Below are 19,941 nucleotides of genomic sequence, written 5' to 3' on the forward strand. Positions count from 1 at the left end.
CTCTGCCATATGTAGCTCTGTGTGCCAGTGATAAATAAATAAATATGGTTTATTCTGCAATGTGAGCTGCACAGCTGCTGGAACAAACACAACACATGGCCCTGATTTGTTTGCATGTTCTGCCTATAAACAGAGAAAATGGTCAGACACACTTGGCTTTTTATGAAAGCAGAAAGAAGCCAAAAATTTCACAAAGACTTGGCATCATTACCCTTCCTGCGCAGCAGGAAGAGATGAGGAGAAGCATCCTTGATGTGCAGAGCAGGGGTATGACTCCAGCTGGGAAGGATCTCTCAGGTGTTCCTGCAGGGATGCTGCCCACACAGCACTCCCAGCCCAGGGCAGGGAAGGACAGGGACAGACAGCAGGGTGAAAGAGTCCCATGTCCTCCAGAGCCAGCTCCACACTGAGCTGTGGAGTCCAGGACAAGCCATGCCCAGCTCTCCTCCTCCTCCCCTGGCTCTGGGGTCCATGAGACATCTCTTGAGGCTGCCACCAACGAGAAGACTCCTGTAAGTTTGTACCCACAGCCTGTAGGCAGTGACCAGGTCAGGTTTGGGGTTTGGGTATCTCTGTGTTCCTACAGAGTCAGGTCAGGTTTGGGTATCTCTGTGTTCACACCCACAGCCTGCAGGCAGTGATCAGGTCAGGTTTGGGTATCTCTTTCCAGCATCCCAGCTCCCCTGTGGCCAGCCCACTGCACTCATGGCAGGACAGGAGACATTCCTGACCTCCTGAGCCCCAGGAGCTCCTGAAGCCCCCGTGGAGGGGAGAACAAAACCTCAGCACTGCAGATGAGACTGAAACCTCTTCACAAAGAGGTTATTCTGCTTGGCCTGAGCAAGCAGCACTGGACAAAGCTCTATTTTATCAAAATTCCTTCTGTGTGTGAAATGTTCTAAGCAGTATCTTGAAAATGTTGCATTTCAGCATCTCACCAACTCTTTAATTTTTATTTCTTTTTTTCCTCTTCAGCCCTTTTTTAAAAAATATCTTTGCACACTGAAGATTAATAAGCTGATTTGGGAACACTGGTGATGCATGGCTATCTTGAGTCAGGGGAAAAACTGTTCTGCTTGTGGTTCATGCCACTCTCTCACTGAATTTTCCTGCCCTTTAAGAGAGGCATCAAACAAATGAAAAGGGTTTTTTGTGCAGTATAATAATATAATTTTGTGCAGTATAATAGGCCTGGCTGAATATTCAATTTAAGACAGGGCACTGATTTTGGCAGAAATAATCCTATTTACAATAACAAGGACTTGAAATGTATATTTACCATTATTCATAGCCTCTACTGCTTTCACTCTGCTCACCACCCCTTCCACATCTGAAAAAAGCAACCCAAATTTATATTGATTATGACTAACTCAATGAAATGTTAATTGCTATGAAGTGTAGTTCAAATGCAGCTTGTATGGCAGTGTTCAGGTGGCAGTTGCATGCCCTTGTTTAGTAAATCCCAGGAGCACAGAGCACTCCAAGTTGAGTTTTTCCCATTGTAATTTCTGATGCATGGCAAATGAGCCTGGGAATTTCACCTTAACGACCTGGCCAATTTATAAACTCTTCCAGGACAATTTTTCATGAACTGGGTTTTTGCTTTTCTATTATGCCATTAGTTGTTTTTTCTAAGGAATGCCTTTTTTTTTTTTTTTTTTTTTAATATCAAAAATGTTCCAGTAAAAATCCAGTCAGATTTATTTAGGAAATATGGATGCCTTCAATGCAGATTTTTATCTCTGTGTTAATCATTACCTCCTCATTTCAATCAGCATAGAGGTACAGATTCTTTCAGGATGTTGGCCATCTCATCATAATGCAAATGCCTAAAATTAGCTGGGTGAGCCCTTGAAGTTTTTGTTTCTCTCCTAAAGCTTAGACAGAGTCTTCATCAAAGATGTGTGCAGCCAAATGGGGGTAATCACAATATCATTGCTCATATTCAGCAGCACATGTTCATTTTAAACACATACATATATGTGTTTTAATTCTAGGTAATGAGATTAAATGTTTTTATACAAATACATATTTTAATAGCAATCAGCAAAAAAATTGTATTTCATTATTTTACCAGTATAATCAGATATAATGCAATGCATCTGAACCAACAGAAAATCTTTCTCTCTGCCTTACTGAAGGTTGAGATGGTCATTAATGGCTTTTCCTAGCCCCAAATACTTTACTCTTGAATGGGATTTCACAATTCATCATTGATTCTTTGCCATCCAAGGCAGACTGAGGCAGGACAGGGGTTGCCATGGGCTGGATCAAACCAGCTCCTGTGGACATCAGCAGGGAGGAAAAAGCTCCTGGTTCCACTTGCAGTGTGTGTTCTGATGCACATCCAGAAACACAAGCAAATCCTTCAGATTTCCAGTAACACACTGGAAAGTTCATTAATCTACCTGAGCTGAGTGGAAACCAACCTGACACTAAGCTCTGTTTTGCTGCACAATTAATTTATTACTGAAGTAGAAGTTTGTTCCTCTAACTCACCTGACATCTCCTGTTTGCAGAAATGGGTTTTCTTGCACAGTCACACACAAAAAAGCCATCTGTTCACCTCTCTGTAGAACACAAATACACCTGGAAACTGCATTAGGCCAGGGGTCAGTTTACTCAGCAAAGCCTTAACAAAATAAATGTAATTGGTATTTTTATGCTAACAGAGTGCAGTCCTAGACTAAAATGGGATAGGGATTAAAGTGTTGAGGTTATTTTAATATTTGCTCTTGTCTTTTTCTGCAGATTTTCTCTTTTTTTTTTTTGGAGGCTTTTAATGTTGTCTGTTGCCCACCACCACTCACCACTCATCAGTGGGGCTCTTTAGGCAATTTAAACCTTCAGGCTTTGTCCTGGGGAAGAGGTCCAAAGCTCCAGTTACATCTGCTGCTGGGTGAGACTGACAACCTCCATAAAGAAGAAACACAGCATGTGCAATTCACTCATCTAATGCCATCCTAAAATGATACAGCCAGAGTTCCTGAAACTTCTCAGCAATTATTTGCTCATCAGCAGCTCAGCATTTTCCTCTGTTACTTATTCTACAAGCTTGTTTATAATCTCAATTAATCTGATTATGGATGTTAAATTCTAGTCTAGAGACTTACCTAAGCACCTTCTATGAGCTGGGGGGCACTCTCAAAGGAAGCACTCATTTCACTTTGAAGAGAGCAGCCAGGGAATGCAGAGTCCATATGTTCCTATCTCTATCTCAAAGCTATACTGGAACCATGGAAAACTAGTTTAGAGGAGATGGCTAACTGTTAGATAACTGGGGATGGATGGATTCACTCCCACCAGCTGAGCAACAGGGGCACAGAACATCCTGTGAGGATTTGAGAACAATTGAGCTTTCCTACTAACAGCATATGGTCACCAAAGCTTTCTGGGTTTCATAACTAGGGTAGAGCTTAATATAGGGACAGGAGCCTTGAGTGGAGGATCTGCCACCTGCTTTCTCCCAGCCTCTGATCCCACATATTTGTGTTGTAAGCTCTCTACTGCATGGATCATCTCCTGCTACAGACAGGTGCACTCTGCCTGCTTCAGGGAGATCGTCTTCCCAGAACAGACATGTACTCAAAGCAGTACAGTGCTTCAAATTATTAATAATTGTGATGATAAGGATGACAACAGACAACAGCACACTGAGAAAGCTTTGGGAGAAGAGTCTTCGGCAGGTAGGCTACTATTGGGACAAGGCTGTTCCATCTAGCTTTTATCCTGAGTTCCTCCAGATGTTCTCAACACCCTTGGGTCAGATTTTGCCACCTAAAACAGACAACAAAGCCTGAACATCCAACAGTGCTTAGTGCCAACAAATCTGTAGTGTAACACTCATCAGGATCTCAAAGCTGGACTGACCTGGGAAGATGCCAGTACTGCTCACAGGGCAGGAACAAAGCCCTGGATCTTTGATGGAAAAAAAGGGATGCTTTTATTTTCCAACAGGGCTCTGGGAAGAGAGAAGCTTTTATTCTGGAACGTTATTATCTTATAAAATATTACTAACTTGATTGCTGTGGAGACTAAGGAGGTTCAGGCCAGCTACAGAGCAAGTTCATCTATATCATCTTAAGAAGGGTTTTTATTTTTATATAGCTTTTGACCTCAAGTCCAAAGGAAATGTCAAACCCCACTGTAATGTGAGGTCCAGGGAATGCAGACACGTCAGACATCTCCATATCAGCTGCAAGACCTTTAGCAGTACAAGCAGGGCTTTCCAGCACAGTGTTAAAGATAAGGAACAGACAGATTGCTTGTCAGCAGCAGTGGAGAGAAAAACTTACCAGCAGCATTTTCCTTTCATCTGCCATGGGGTGACAGATGAAGCATGAGCAGACACCTGAAAGGGGGAGCCTGGGGAAAGGCACAGGCTGGCATCCAAAGGTGGGATCTTTCAGCTTTGTTGTGGGAGCTCAGACAAACCAGTACCCTGGTTTGGTCCTCACAGCTCTATTTGAGCATTCCTTCTGTTTAGGTAACTCCCTCCTCCAGCAGGAAGCTTTTGGGGCAGTGACCTACAGCTTTTGGTCTTTGGAAATAGATTCAGAAAAGAAATTGTACTGTACCAAAAGAAGGTGTCTTGGACTCAAAAGCTTTTAAATCCCTGTAGCCTTCCCCTGGCACTGCAGGTGCTTCTGTGCCATGACCTGACCTTGTAGCACTCAGCTCCTGTTCAAAAGCAAACCCAAGCCCCACACTGCTATGTAGCTGCAGAATAAGTAAATCATTAGGAACCAGGCTGTTTACTGTACAGAAAACCAGTTAGCTGGGTTTGTTTCTTGTTGAACAATATCCTGAAGTCCCAGTTCCTGCTGGCTGCAGCATTGCCCTCTGGGCTGCAAGCTGCTGACTGAGCTGCTTGCTGCTCTCAGAAAATCAAGGGACCTCGTGTCTGGAGTCACAGCAGGTCCCCATGGGGAGCTGAGTTCCCAATTTCAAGACAGCCATGTAATTAGCCAGCAACCTAGCACCAACACAATAAAACCAGAGGTTGCTTAAGAGGAGACAGTTTTCATCCCAGGTCTTCAATGCACTTGACAGTCAGTAACTTTATTATTTAATGAGGCAACAAGGCCCTGAACATTCACATTTCAGAGAGGCAAACCATCTCAAACATCCTGAGTTCCTAAAATATCTTCACAGCTCCTAAATGAGAGCAGGCTCTAGCAGCAAACACTGTGCTTGTTTTCCTGTCCAGCTTCACAGCTCAGGGAATTGAGCAAGCAGATAGCAATGTGGGGAAGGAAAGAGAGGCTCTCCCCAGGGATCCTGCACAAGCTCCAGGCTCCTGGCAGAGGGATTCCCTCTGCAATGGGGTTGCTGCAGATGGACAGACCAGACACAGCATGGGAAAGCTGGACCCTGCACTTGACCTGTCTCTCATCCCAGCAGAGCCAAGAACAAGAAAATGGCCTTGCAGAGGGGGAACTCTGGGAGAAAATTAGAATGGGGGTCAGAAAAAAGACAAAGTCCAAAACATACAAAAAACAAAATGGCAAAACAGCTACTGGGACTCATAATGGTAAGTTAGCATTGTTGAAAGAAAATGTAATCCTTGTCTGGGGTTCGTCCCAGGATTTTTGAATGAGGCTTCCTCCCAAATACCCAGATGCTGCAGACACATCATGATTTGTTGCACATGGGGAAAAAGCTCACATCTCCTTCTCACTCAGCAAGTTCCTGACTTACCTTTCCCACAAGGGGCTTTGTGAAGACTGACTGGCCCTGACTACAGGACAGGCTGACAGGATTAAGTGACATTTTGAAATTTTTGCTGCAAGCTGAATCCATTCTCAGCATTATAGGGATTATAGGCAGATTTGGAGCTGGTTAAATTGGCAAACACCCCAAAAGATGGATGCCTACATGTTCATATCTGTTGCTATTTATGTGTGTGCATAGCGATGCACATGCAGACTTTCCCTCTATTTTTCAATATTTCTGCAACTTAAACACTTGCCTTGCAGGAGATTTGCCTTATTGGCAGATGTCTGCTGAAATTTATTAGGAATGGCTTCTTTTTTTTTTTTTATTTAACTGAGATATTTATCACTTTCCAATGTAATAGATACCATCTGGAAAATTTTTACATAGTCATTAAACTAAATTCTTTTTCTTGGAGATTTCATGTATGGAGAAAAGCTACAATGGAAAATCAGATTACTGGATCCAGAGAAAACATAAATCTCTTTCCTTATGTATAATAAGATTGTTCTGACCTCTAATTTTTCATCCCTTCCAATTCACTGAAGGGCTACACTTTGCTTGATTCAAAAACTGACATGAAAGAGGTCCATGGTGCAGAAAAAGAGCCTGGTGAGGACAGGTTTAACAGTCTAGCTGATAATGGGAACTCAGTTCATTGCTGCAAATTGCTGCTTCATGGCTTTTTCCTTCTAGTGTCAAAAAGAACTTTGCTCTGCAAAGTGACAGATAAAGCTGTTTCAGAGCAGATATTCTCTTTTCTTAGAGTCTGTAAAAGCCACACATCAAATGTAAATCAGGGATGATGATCATTTCTTATGTTCTCTCTTTCTCCCACTCAGCCTTAAACCTCTTTTCTTCTTTGCGTGCTTTGCCTTCCTTTTCTTCTTCTTCACCCAAGTCCATCTCCCTCCCTGTCACATTCATGGCACAGGTTGTGTGTATTGCAGCCAGGTCTGACCTCACAGCTGCTGAGAATTCCACTTCAACTCTTTATTTCATGATTAGCAGAGCAGCAATTCATTTGTCATTGGACTCTACCTGCTTTTCTTCACTTTCTGCCTTCCCCAGCAGCAGCCAAGCCCCCACACCTTTAAAGGAGAGTTGACCCCTCAAAGCAAATAATTTTGAACACTTTTAGCCCATACCATGAGTATAGCTCAATGTCTGACTCACTTGGGGTGGATTAGAGTGAAACAACACTGAGTGATGGGTGTTTGTAATTATACCTATGTAGGGATTATTGTAGAACAGTTTGGTTGCAATGGAGAGCAGGTATGGGGACATTTTGATTGCTGCTATCTACAGTAATGTGACAATATAAAAGCATAAAAATATCACTGCAGAAAATGTATAAGAAAGAGAAAGAAATGATAAGAGAAGAAGAATCTCACCACCCACAGGCCTTGCTTGTGAAGAGGCTCAGCTGCTGCCATTTCAATGTTTGCTGGCCAAAGTGATGGTCACAGTCTCAGTCAAAGTGACAGTCACAGACTGGGTTCATCAGGTGGTGAGGGAACCCCCAGAATACAAACTCTGTTGGGTTTATTGCACTCAGGCTCAAATAGGAATGCCCAGATAGCTGCCCTGGAGGAGGGAATTTCCCCTGGGTGATGTAATGTTGTGGACCTCAGGACATTTGGGGAGTCTTTGACACCTTCCAAGGAGATCCAGCTGCCTATGACAGCAGTGCAGCTGAGTCCATTGTGGCCATGGGGGCCCATCAGCAGGGACAGATACCTCCAGGATGCCTGGGAGGGCTCTGGTGCTTCCCTGGCAGGGCAGAAACACAGCTGAGTTCACTGGAGTAAGGACAGATTAATTCCCCACCACACAGGGTTTGATTCTTTCCTTACCTCATTCAACACCAGCTGGAGCCTGAGGGGGGCTGTGCTCACCCTCTGTGCCTCTGCACATCAGCAGCTTCTCCTGAATATTTGAACCATCAGCATTCCAATCTCTCTTCCTGTATCACTTGTGGATCCATTCTCCTCCCTAGACCAAAGATGACTGGACAATAATACCACTTCATCTTATCTCAGGTTCCTGTCACAATCCAATTCCAGGTGTTGGGCATATTTGGGGAGGGGTGGCCTTGAGAGCTCCCAGATATTCAGCTGTGTCTTTGCAGTTTGCTATGGTGGTCAAAAAGCCCTTCAATGATTTTAGAAGGTTTAAGCCATTAACAATTTCAGTGTCTTACACACAGCTTACTTCAATTCAGAAGTCTTTGCAAATATACAGGCACTATATGAGGCACTGAGTAAAAGCCACAGACTGACACTCACTTGGAGATCCCTGCAGCCTCACCATTTGGCATCCAGCCCCCTCCAACTGTCTTCCCAGCTGAAGACTGGAACAGAAATCTTACTTTATGTAGCCCTAGAACAGAAATGATGCTTTATGAAGCTGACCTAGATATAGATCAGTAAGCTGGTGAAATCTGCAGCAGAGTAAGAAAAATTAATGAATTCAGTGAGCAGCTCCATCCAAACCCCAGCCCAAAGAGCCTCAAGGAACGACATTAAGATGGCAAATTGAATGAGATTTATGGCTTTCAGCTCCATACCCGGGGCACTGAGGGCTGTGAAGGTTAATCAGCCCACTCCAATCACTGCAAGCACCTCTTGTGCTTCCTCTGTGTGGTCTGGCAAAAAAAGGAACAGGGGGAGGGGGGTGGGAGTGATTGGCGCATTGTCAAAGGAAGAGAATGCCAAGCAGGGGAAGGATCAAAGGAAAATGTACATCATCATTTATGCTGGTTCTTCATTCCTGATAGCAGAGAAGTATCTAGTGGGACTAAAATCCCTCTGGGACAGGGACTGTGGCCTAGATCTGCAAATACACAGATATATTGAATTCCCAGTGACATTCCTTTGACAATTAGAGCCTAAATATCTTTGTTATAAATCCAAGCACCTAAAAAGTTTCCTATATTTAATCTCCTAACTATGCCTTATATATAACTTATGCATATACATGAGTGTGCACCTTTGCAATTTCACCTCTGGTGATGTAAAGATGTGCCTCAGCCTGAAAACCCTGAGGAAACATTCCCTGGCAAGGTTCTCAATTTTCCATGTTGTTAAACTGTTAAACTTGTTGGCAAACCCACAGTGCTGGCAAACACCATCGCTGATAACGCCCAGACATGGCACAGGCTGGAGCTGACACCAATGTCAACACACAAACTGGATGTGGGCAGGCTACACCACCTGAAGTTTGCCTGAAGACATGGTCCTGCCCTCAGCAGCTGGGCTCAGCATCAGGGAGCAAGTACAGGCAGGTGCCTTTAGCTTCATCCAGGCATGGCATTAAGCAACTGCCCAGGGCCACAGAAATCTGTGGCAGGGGAGGAAATGTTAGGTTGGGGCCCTTGCTGCAGGTGTTTCTTCCCATCATGGAGCCAGAGCCAGACGTGTGTGGTACCCCAGTACCTCCAGTCCTCACCCAGAGCTTCAGCAGGATTGTTTAGTACTAAAGCTTTGCTGCCATTCCAAAGTAGAAGCTGAATAAGCTCTAATCAAGCACAGATGAAAAGGCAGATCCTTCACTGCCTTATTTATAACCTCATTATTAGGAAGAGTCAAAATGCTTTGTGAATGCACTTTTCTCTTCCTGATCACGGGCTCAGGATGATGCTCCTCTGGAGCATCAGTTTGGGTTCAGGGTGCCTTTGGGCAGCTGAAATGCAATGTAATGTGACAATAGATGGTATCAGTTCGATAGGAACTATCTCTTCACAACCCTCTGTGGCTCCCATGGAAATGACCTCTCTGACCTTTGTGTCACCAGTTCACTCCAACTTTCATCCTCTGTTTTCTTATTTGCCCTCAGTAGGATTTCACTCCCCCATCTCCCTCTACCACATGCTGGCCTGGAGGAACAAGAGCCCTGAATTAACACTGAGGCTCTGCTCTTGCCCATCTTTTCTCCCTAATCCACTGTAGTTGTGCTATAAAATAAAGTCTTCATCTTGTATAGCTCCCTGCCAAGCTGATACTCCCACTCTGATTGACAATTTGTAAACCATGTTAAAGCTCCTTACTCCTAAAAGCTCACAGCAATTGACTGTCTGCTCAATATTTATATACCTGTGATCCTACAGAAAATGGCAGAATTGGCAACAATTTGTGCCTCTTGCCTTGACTGCAGTGCTCCCACCCACGGGAAATGATGACTTCTCTCCCATTTGAGTGCTGTCCAGATTGTCTTTGGCAGTGCAGGCAGATAAAGGTGCACACTGTCATGGTGTTCCCAGGCCACTGAGACTCCCACTGCCCATGCTGGAGGGGCAGGATTGTGTCTGCAGCTCTTACCTAACACACACCAGCAACAGACTCCTTGGGAAATTCTTCCTCCCTGCTGCCAGACTCCATCTCTATTTATAACTCCACTGATATCTGTGAAGTGTAGAGGAGGTAAAGTGAAAATCTATCAACAGGAGTATTTTAACTCTATGCAAAAATATCTTTCAAAAGGTAATTTTTGAGGCTGGGGGTGGTAGCAGTCTGTTTATATAACATGTTATTTTTTGATTAGCAGCTGATTAATAATAATCAGCTGTAGAAGGAATCATTTTATGGGTGAACTTCTTTCAAGCGTGGTAAAAAATGGGTTCAGGTTTTGTATTTAAAACTATTCTATATGTTTTACCAAAGGAAAAGTGTATTGAATCAACAATGCTCAGTGTTCAGCTGCAAAGTGAAGAAAATAGAGCCAGTAGACAGGCACAAACTGGTACAGTCTCGGTCATTTTGCAGGTACACACACACAAACACACAGAGCAGCATCTTGGGGACAGTGTGTCCACAGCCACCTCAGGAAAGAAGGCAGGATGGAGAGTCATGGATGCAGCTCCATTTCTATCAGTACCACTGCTTGCGATAATGGCAAAAGGCTGGCAAACTTCTTGGCAAAATCTTCCCATTCATCCTGCACACAAACTGAGCTGCTAAGCAAACTCTGCTGCACTCTCTGTGAATGGCTTTGCATCAGGAAATCAATTTGTTCATTCAGGACAAATGGCTGGTTTGGGGCTTTTCTTTAACTGAGTGCAGGAGTTAAAACAAGCCCGTTGCAATAAATAACACCTGATGTGGCAATAAAGCTGGCCTCATTTTCATTTCCTGATAAAACTCTGTCCATTTGCTCTCCCTCCACTGCAAAGAACTTGCAGGACCTGTCTCTCTATGGCTAATTTTAATTTCCCAGTAATGTGACTGCCTTATAAAAAGTGAAATGCTGGTGAAAAATATGTGTATAGGATTTGATGTGTGTGTCAGTCTGGGGGAAAATGCACTGCAGCTTCTTATCATATTTATCAGGTGATGTGTGTTTATCCACATCTACACAGCATTCTCCATATTTTATGGAATGAGTGCTTACAACTCCCATCAAATTGGTGAGAGTTATTGGTGTCCTTCACACCTCAAATAAGTAATCATATTAAAGGAAACTCATTCCAGTATACAGAAACTTCATGGCAGCACAGGACACCCATCATCTCCTCTTCCAGGGACATTTCCAGTAGTAACCCAAAGCACAGAGAAGGTTTACAGGCAGGCAGTCAGACTCTGTGCTCAGCTATAGGCAGCAGTCTGTGGTACAGCTCAGACCACAAAAATTCCTTTTCTGATTTAATGCTTCTGCTTAAAAGGATGTTTTCTAGGTCAGGTATCAAGTAGGAACCTCCCCTGAAATATTTGCCCTAATTTCTCTGAAGTCATGGCTGTTGCCTGAAGTCCCTCTTCTGTACAAAGAAAACAAGTAGATCTGCTCTAAAAAGCAGACCCAAATCTGACCCATCACCTTTCCTGAATCTGAAACATGCCTCAGATTTCCAAGATATTTGTCCAAGATAAATGAATGGACAAAACCTTGCTATAACTTATTTTGCAAGTGAATCAAAATATTGCCACATTTCCAAAGAGACACACTGCAAAATTCATGCTTTCTTACTGCCTTTTCCTCTGTGATTCCCTGAGAGAAGCAAGAGACAGAAGCAATAAAGAGAACCTTAAATACCATCCTCTGTAACCTTGTTGCCTTCGATTTCAGATCATAACTCAAGTGTGATCTGTAGCAGTGCCTGATGACTGAGCTCCTCATACAACTCCATGAAACCTGGATGAAACAGCCTCGAAATGAGAAGGTCCCAGGTGGCATTCACATTCTCTGAAAAAATCCCTTCACCCAGGATTTTTCTCCTGGGAAGCTGAGAGGCCTCAGAGAAAAGGAAAACAATTCTTATCTCATTTGTTTCTCCTGTGTTTTGCTCGTGTAGAATGTGTTTGGAGATCATTTACCCACAGGTGATTGCCTGATTGGATTCTGGTGTGAGTTGTTTTGAGTCATTGGCCAATTGGGGCCAAGCTGTGTCAGGACTCTGGAAAGAGTAATGACTTTTCATTCGTATCTTTTAGCATTCAGTGAGTATCTTTTTTGTATAGTATAGTATAGTATAGTATAGTATAGTATAGTATAGTATAGTATAGTATAGTATTCCTTAATATAAAATAGTATAATAAAGTAGTAAATTGGCCTTCCGAGAACATGGAGTCAGGTGCATCATTCCTGCCTTTGTTAGGGCATCCCTGCAAATGCAATTGTCCCAATTCTCAGTCCATGTGTGGTACAAATTCCAGAGCCAGCCTAAGCACCAGCCTGCACCAGTCAGGGTGTGCCCTGCCTGTGTGGCACCAGCTCTGGCACCATGCGAGTGTCCTGGCTCTGCTGGGGCTCACATGTGGCACTGCAGCAGAGGAGCCACCACCCTCCTTGTGCTTATCCCACTTTGACACCAGGGGTGATCCTAGAAACACCAGAGAGCTTTTCTGACTAAACTGCCCACTTAGACAGCCAAGAGTTCTAAATTTGGTTTGGGCTGATGGTAAGTTGCATTGAGCCAGGAGCATGAGCTGGCAGCCAAAAGGGCCAACTGTGTCCTTACCACGAGCTGCCTTGGGCTGTGCCTACAGTCAGAGTCATGTTGTCAGGGAGAAAATCCTGTGTACAGCCCACAGCAAATTTTGCACTAAAACTTGCTGATTTTGGCAACATTTTAATGTGAAAATCTTCATCCCTCATCAGGTTTAGATGTGTAGGTTTAGACAGTTTCCAAGCTTGTTGTGTAACTGTTTAGCTTTTCAGTATGTGAAATCCTCAGTCCCTGGTAGTACCAATTTATGTCATGCAGGTACAGACTGTGCTGTGCCACTCGTGCTCACTGGCCTGACTGGCTGTGGCAGGGCAAGGCTTCCTGCCTGGGCTGGGCTGGCAGCTGCATTCCAGGCACTGCTGCTGCTGGAGGAGACCCCCTGAGCCTCATGTGGAGCCCCCTCTGGGCTTTGACTTGCCTGTGCCAAACTGGGACTGAAGCACAGGAATAGATTTAATCCATATGATGTTGGTGGTGTTCAACCCATGGGAGGAACAGAGGAGGAGGTGGGGTGCCATTGCTAAAATTTGCAGACAAGATGCATAGAAGAAGGAAGCAGAGATGTTTCAATATTTCTAGGGAAACTAGGGGAAGCACCAAGGGGCTGAAATACTGCTGAAGCTCACAAAGAAAAACACAGTAGCCCCAGATAATGTACACTGTAGAAAAGCTATCCCAGAGCAGTAAAATAAGCACTTAATTTAGATACCACCCTAGATAATTCAGCATAGGCTTGTGGAAAAGGAAGGCTTGGGCATTTTCCCAACAAGATTACAGACCTATACACTATATTTATATTCTCAGATATTCCTGAGACACTTCAGTGTTATGCAATATTGTGCTGGTTTAGGCTGGGGTAGAGTTAATTTTCCCCATAGTAGCTGCATGGGGCTGTGTTTTGGATTTGTGCTGGAAACAGTGTAGTAATCCTGGGATGTTTCATTGTCCTGAGCAGGGCTGACACAGTCAAGGCCTTTTCTGCTCCTCACCCCAGCAGTGAGGAGGCTGGGGGTGCCCCAGGAGCTGGGAGGGGACACAGCCAGGACAGCTGACCCCAAATCACCCAAGGGACATCCCACACCACATGGCATCTGCTCAGCTCATAAAGCTGGGAAGGAGAAAGAGGGGAACATGTTTGGAGAGATGGCATTGGTTTTCTCAAGTCACAGCTATGTGTGATGGAGCCCTGCTTTGCAGGGGATGGCTGAACATCTGACTGCCCATGGGATGTGGTGAATGAATTCCTTGGTTTGCTCTGCTTGAGCATGTGGATTTTGCTTTACTTGTTAAACTGTCCTTACCTGAACCCACAAGTTTTCTCATTTGTACTCTTCTTGTTCCCTCCCCACCTCTCTGGGGGAGTGAGTAGCAGCTGTGTGGGGCAGGGTTTCTGGCTGGGGTTAAACCCCAGGGGTGTTCATCAATCAACATCCATGACAGAGGTGTACACACTGGGGAAGTGGTCACAGCACCAACTCTGTGTGAGTTCATGAAGCATTTGGACAATGCTTTCAGGCACATGGTGTGGGTTTTGGGGTGTCCTGCACAGGGCCTGGAGTTGGACTCAATGATCCTGATGTCCGTTCTCCTCAGGAGAGAGCTTCTGGCGATGGTAGAGAGAAAGGGAATGGATTCTGCTAGAAGGTAGCCAGATGATTATTCCATGAGTACAGATACGTCTGCACTGGGCCACTGCTGGTAACAGAATGAAGCCGCATGGTCTCATTCACATTTTAAGCTCAGGACAGGGGAAGGGGAGGGGACAGGTGAGTCACCAACCAGGTGAAGGGGCAGGGTCTCAAGGTACTAGGGACACCTATCACACGACGCCTTGCTGGTATGTTAGCCTGATTGACAGGGCACACTCAGCGAGGGGCGAGGGGGAAGGGAGGAGGTAAAACAGGATATTGCAACACACCACAACATCTCCCCCTAGTTTTGTTTAAAAAGAAGAGGGCTGTGTTTATGGTGCAGAATGATTCTACTGAGGCTTCCAGGTCATCCACTGGAGCACTGAGGGCTTCCAAATGGTAGACTTCAGGAGGGGGAGATGAGTTTGAGATTAACTTGAGAACCATGCGTCTGATTACTCTAAAAACAATGCTAAAAACTACAATAACTACAACTAAAATAAACAGCACTAAAATTACAGTTTTCAGAATAGATCCCAACTAGCCCGAGAGTCCCCAGCCATTGAAAAGTCCATTCAGCTCGTTGTCAGTTTCTCTGTTGATGTCTGAGAGCCTTTGTCAAGGTAGTCCATACGTGGTTTGGGCTGCGGTACTATGTAGGAGATTGCAGGTGGGATGATCACGAGTAGGACGAGAAGCAGGCTCGGTCTCATGACGTCTCGAGGCCATACATGAACAGTGGGATCTAAACTGGTACAAAAACTTGAGACAAACATATATTACAAACTATTCCAGATAGGAGGCTTAAATGGAATTTCCTCCAGAGAACGTGCGCGGCGTTTTCTTCTCCAGGCAGCGTGAGCAACCTGGGGTGCTTCTGCAGATTTCTCTGAGACTTTGGGAACATAGGGCTTTACCCATTTGGAAGGAACCCACCTTAAACTAGAGGGGGTGGACACACAGGCGTATCCACGTCCCCAAGTAACCAATTTGTAAGGTCTCACCATTTTCCAAGTCTCAGGGTCCTTTACTAAAACTGGAGGTTTTTCTTTCATCAACCTGTGACTGTTCCCCCCAAAGTGGCGTAGGATGGGAGGGTTCAGGCTGTCAAAAGAACAATTCAGAAAATTTATTGTGAATAGCGCCCTGGATAACCGGATGTGGGGAGGTTCTACTTTCAGAACCTGTTGTTGCTGGTCCAGGACCCTTTTAATATCACGGTGAGTTCTTTCTACAATGGCTTGACTTGTAGGGGAGTAGGGGATGCCAGTTTTGTGCTCTACTCCCCATTGCTGCAGGAAGCTCCCGAATTCCTTGGATCTATAAGCAGGCCCATTATCAGTTTTCAGCTCCTTGGGGATGCCCATGAAAGAAAAAGCCTGTAAGAGGTGCTTAATAGCATCAATAGATGATTCTCCTGTGTGGGCAGAAGCATAGACCGCTCCAGAAAAGGTATCTACACTAACATGAACATATTTCTGCCGTCCAAAAGCCTGTATGTGTGTTACATCTGTTTGCCACAGTTCACAACTGTTCAGTCCCCTTGGGTTTGCTCCCGTACTCACTGTAGGGAGTGCATGTTGTTGGCAATTTGGGCACGTGGCCACAATCGCTTTGGCCTGTTCTCGAGTGATGTTAAACTGGCGAACCAGGCCAGGTGCATTTTGGTGGAAAAGCTGGTGGCTGATTTTTGCCTGTTCAAAAACATTTGGGAGAGTGGCCATCACTGCAGGCGCAGCAAGAGCATCTGCCCTTCTGTTGCCTTCAGCGATAAACCCTGGCAAGTCAGTGTGTGACCTGACATGCATCACATAAAAGGGTTGCTCTCGGTGAGTGACTAACTTTACCAGTTTGGAAAGCAATTCAAAAAGTGCAATGTTAGATACATCTTGCAGTATTGCTTGATCTGCTCTGGATACTACTCCTGCCACGTATGCAGAGTCTGTAATCAGATTAAATGGTTCTGAGAACCTTTCAAAAGCCCTAACAACTGCAGCCAATTCAGCAACCTGAGGTGAACCTTCCACCTCAGCAATGTCCGTCTCCCACTGCTGGGTTTGAGGATCTTTCCAAGTCATAACAGACTTGTGGGACCTCCCGGACGCATCTGTAAAGACAGTCAGAGCCCTTTTTAAAGGTCTCCTACTTAGAGCAGTTCTTAATTTTAAAGTAAATTGAACATCTTGTTCAAACAATTTGCAAGCGGGCCGTGCTACCGAAAATTGTCCTGAGTAGGAATCCAGAGCAAACTGCAACACTTCATTTTCTTGAAACAATTGCTCCAGTATTTTCATAGTATTTTGACCTGATTTTAACTCAACTGGAATGTGAATGCACTTAAAATCACATCCTGCTAACTCCCTGATCCGGGTCCTTGCTTTCCGGATCAGTTCTGCTATCAGCTCTTGAGGCTTTGTCAGCCTCTTGGACCTTTTGTGACTGAGGAAAACCCATTCTATGATCAAGAGAGAGTCCCTCTGGTCCCGGTCCTTTTTTGGTGTGTCCTTTGCCTTAGGTGTTTGTTTTTCCTCCCACTGGAAAATAATTCCATGGAGGTGTGGCAACTTACCTAGGATGATAAATTTGAATGGCAGGTCAGGCCGGCATCGGTGGGCCTGTCTTGTGGACATTGCAATCTGAACCTTTTCTAGAGCTTTCCGTGCCTCTGGGGTAATAGACCTAGGAGCCCCTGGGTCCTCTCCCCCTTTCAATAAATTGAAAAGAGGAGTAAGGTCTTCATTAGTCAGACCAAGCCATGGTCTTACCCAATTCAAAGACCCACACAACTTGTGGACATCCGCAAGGGTCTTGATCCTTGGATTGATTTCTAGTTTTTGAGGAACAATGGTCCTATTTCCAATTTCTAAGCCCAAATACTTCTAAGGTGGCATCTTTTGAATTTTCTGTTCCTGGAGCTCGAACCCTGCAACAATCAATGCATCGATCGTTAGGTCAAGCGCATGTGTTAGTAAATCATCATTGGGGGCACACACAAGGATATCATCTATATAATGGTAGATGATGGCCTTCTCTGCGGCTGCACGCACTGGGGAAAGCAGGGAGGAGACATACCACTGGCAGATAGCTGGAGATACTTTCAGGCCCTGAGGAAGAACGGTCCAATGGTACCTTTTCATAGGAGCTTCTGAATTGATAGAAGGGACAGAGAATGCCAAACGCGGTGCATCGTCAGGGTGCAATGGGATTTGGAAAAAACAATCTTTAATATCAATAACAGCTAATTTCCAATCTTGAGGAAGCATTGTTGGGGATGGCATACCAGGCTGGGGAGAACCCATATCTTCAATTACATTATTAATTTGTCGGAGGTCACAGAGAAGTCGCCACCTCTTTTTGTCAGCTTTTTGGATGACAAACACCGGAGAGTTCCATGGGGACATGGTCTCCACAATGTGGCCCTTTCTTAGTTGGTCTTGTACTAGTTCTTCAAGCACCTTTATTTTTGTTTACTGAGTGGCCACTGTTTCACATCAACTGGTTCGTTTGTTTTCCACTTAAGTTTTTGAGCGGGGCGCTGTTGTTTAATGACTGCTGCACAAAAATGCTGTGGAGAGTCTGGAATATTAATTGTGACACCCCACTGGGCCATTAAATCTCTCCCTAACAAAGGTTCTGAATAATCTAACACAAATGGACGGATATTTGCCAATTGTCCGTTTGGACCCTCGAATTGAATAATGCTTTTGGATTGCCTTGCCAATTGCAGACCTCCTACGCCTCGAAGGTGACCAGCAACATTTTGTAAAGGCCAGTGTGCTGGCCAGTCTTGTACTGGAATCACTGTGCAGTCTGCACCTGTGTCTACAAGCATTTCAATGCGTTTAGACTCCCCACCCCCACTGACATTGCACCACAATTTGGGTTTATCTGTCTCAATAACTTGGACCCGGGCGACTGTGGGCCCTTGTTTATCGACATTTTCAGGTAAAGATGGCACAGGGATAGCTTGAGCAACAATTTGTCCCTTAGGAAGAAACAGGGGTGGGTGGAAACAGTGCAGGCTGAGAACAAATTGCTTGGGATCTGATGTTGTCAGTCCCGGAGCAATTTTGATCTCTTGTGGTGTGTTTTTGTCCCCAGTGATGATGTACTTACAACGAATTTGGTTCCAAGTACCTTTCTGTTCAGGATTTACAGAGACAATATGCCAGTCAGTGTCCTTCAGGTGGAGTGACTCTGTCAGCTGCAACCTGTAAGGCTCATTGACAGAAGATGCGGTTAATACAGAATCACTTAAATCATAACAAAGGTTATTTTGTTTCACATTTAACAGTGGACTAGCGGACTTGGTCTTTGAAGCACCTGCTTCACTTACACAAATGTTAATATTATCGCGCACTTGATTTATTTTACTACCCTTATTCTCTTGGCCTGCTCCTTTTATGTCTGCACGCCTGGCAGGCTGGCGCTTTATTCTTCGTTTTTTTGTTGTTGACCCCCAGGGAGGGCTTGCAGTTCTCCTCCCCTGCTATTTTTAAATTCATCAAATTCCCTTTTCAGGGGGCACTGGTTACTCCAGTGCCCTAGCTTATTACAAAGCAGGCATGGTTTAGTGGGCTCAACCATTGCCGGTCTCCGCTGCTGCCCAGGGTACTGCTGTGCTGAAAGAGAAGGTGCAGGGCTGGCAACAGCAACACGCTGAGGTGGTCTTGGCAGCAGCCTTGGTCTGGAGTCTTCAGCAACACTCATCAGAGGCACTTTCTTGTTACAGACTAGAAGCATATCTTTTAATGTAGGGGAAGGTTCCATAGGAAGGCTCAGGATTGCTGCTCGACACTGTTCATTTGCATTTGTGAACGCTATTTCTTCTAAAATTGCTTCCCTTGCATTTTCCTTTTTAACTTGTATTTCAATGGCTCTAGTTAGCCTTTCTACAAATTTCACAAAAGGCTCTGATGGTAGTTGTTTGATTTTACTATAGGGCTCAAAAGGCCCCTCAGGTTGGAGGGAAAAGAATGCCTTTTCAGCTGCTTCCTTTACTTTCTCAAGTGTTTCTGCAGGAATTGCAGCAGCTTGGACTGAGGGAGAAGACCATTGACCCTCACCACAGAGGTGGTCAATAGTAATAAGGTTACCATTGTTGTCTTTTGCTGTGTTTGGATCAGCCTGTAAGCTTGGGAGAGCATCTTTTAGCAGTTGTTTCAATGCTGATTCCCATAATTTGAATTCCGTGGATGTCATGAGACATGAAAACAGTTGTTTTAAATCATGTGGAACTACAATAGTCCTACTTAATTCAGAATTTAAAAGGCCACGGAAATATGGACTGTGTGGACCATATTCTTTATGAGATTTACAGATCTCTTTAATCAATTGTCGTCCAAAAGAACTCCAATTAGCAGTTGGGGCTGCTCCAGCTTGAGCTGCAGGCTGAAACGTAACAGGGGCCAGTGACAACATGGCACCATGCATTGGGTCTGCTGTCCCCTGCTCTGTATCCCTTGAATCAGAAGCATTGGGATCACAGCTACAGGTTGGGGGACGGGCAGGGGGTGTGCCCCCCCGGGGGGACCCGGGGGGGGGGGGGGGGACAGGGAGCCGGCAAGGGGCGGGGAAACCGTGGGAACAAGGGGCGGGGTCAAGGGGCTGGCAGGGGGCGGGGATACCGTGGGAACAGAGGGCGGGGTCACCTGG

General features: G+C 44.9%; 1 protein-coding gene and 1 long non-coding RNA gene across 5 annotated transcripts in view; both read right to left on the bottom strand.

Moving 5' to 3' along the window:
* ANXA13 (annexin A13) overlaps nucleotides 1-19,941 on the bottom strand; it is a 262,163-nt gene that overhangs the window by 222,327 nt on the left and 19,895 nt on the right. The window lies entirely within an intron of this gene.
* On the bottom strand, nucleotides 6,025-11,887 carry LOC135443396 (uncharacterized). Of its 4 annotated transcripts, XR_010439002.1 has the most exons (5): nucleotides 11,756-11,887; nucleotides 10,035-10,118; nucleotides 8,004-8,097; nucleotides 7,572-7,710; nucleotides 6,025-7,488 (listed from the first exon to the last, which is right to left on the bottom strand). It is a non-coding gene; the product is annotated as an uncharacterized LOC135443396 (long non-coding RNA). The 4 variants fall into 4 exon arrangements; XR_010439000.1 differs by having other exon boundaries at nucleotides 6,025-7,710; XR_010439003.1 differs by having other exon boundaries at nucleotides 6,025-7,710; nucleotides 11,743-11,882.

This window comes from Zonotrichia leucophrys, chromosome 2 (genome assembly GCF_028769735.1).
Source record: "Zonotrichia leucophrys gambelii isolate GWCS_2022_RI chromosome 2, RI_Zleu_2.0, whole genome shotgun sequence".
Taxonomy (NCBI): domain Eukaryota; kingdom Metazoa; phylum Chordata; class Aves; order Passeriformes; family Passerellidae; genus Zonotrichia; species Zonotrichia leucophrys.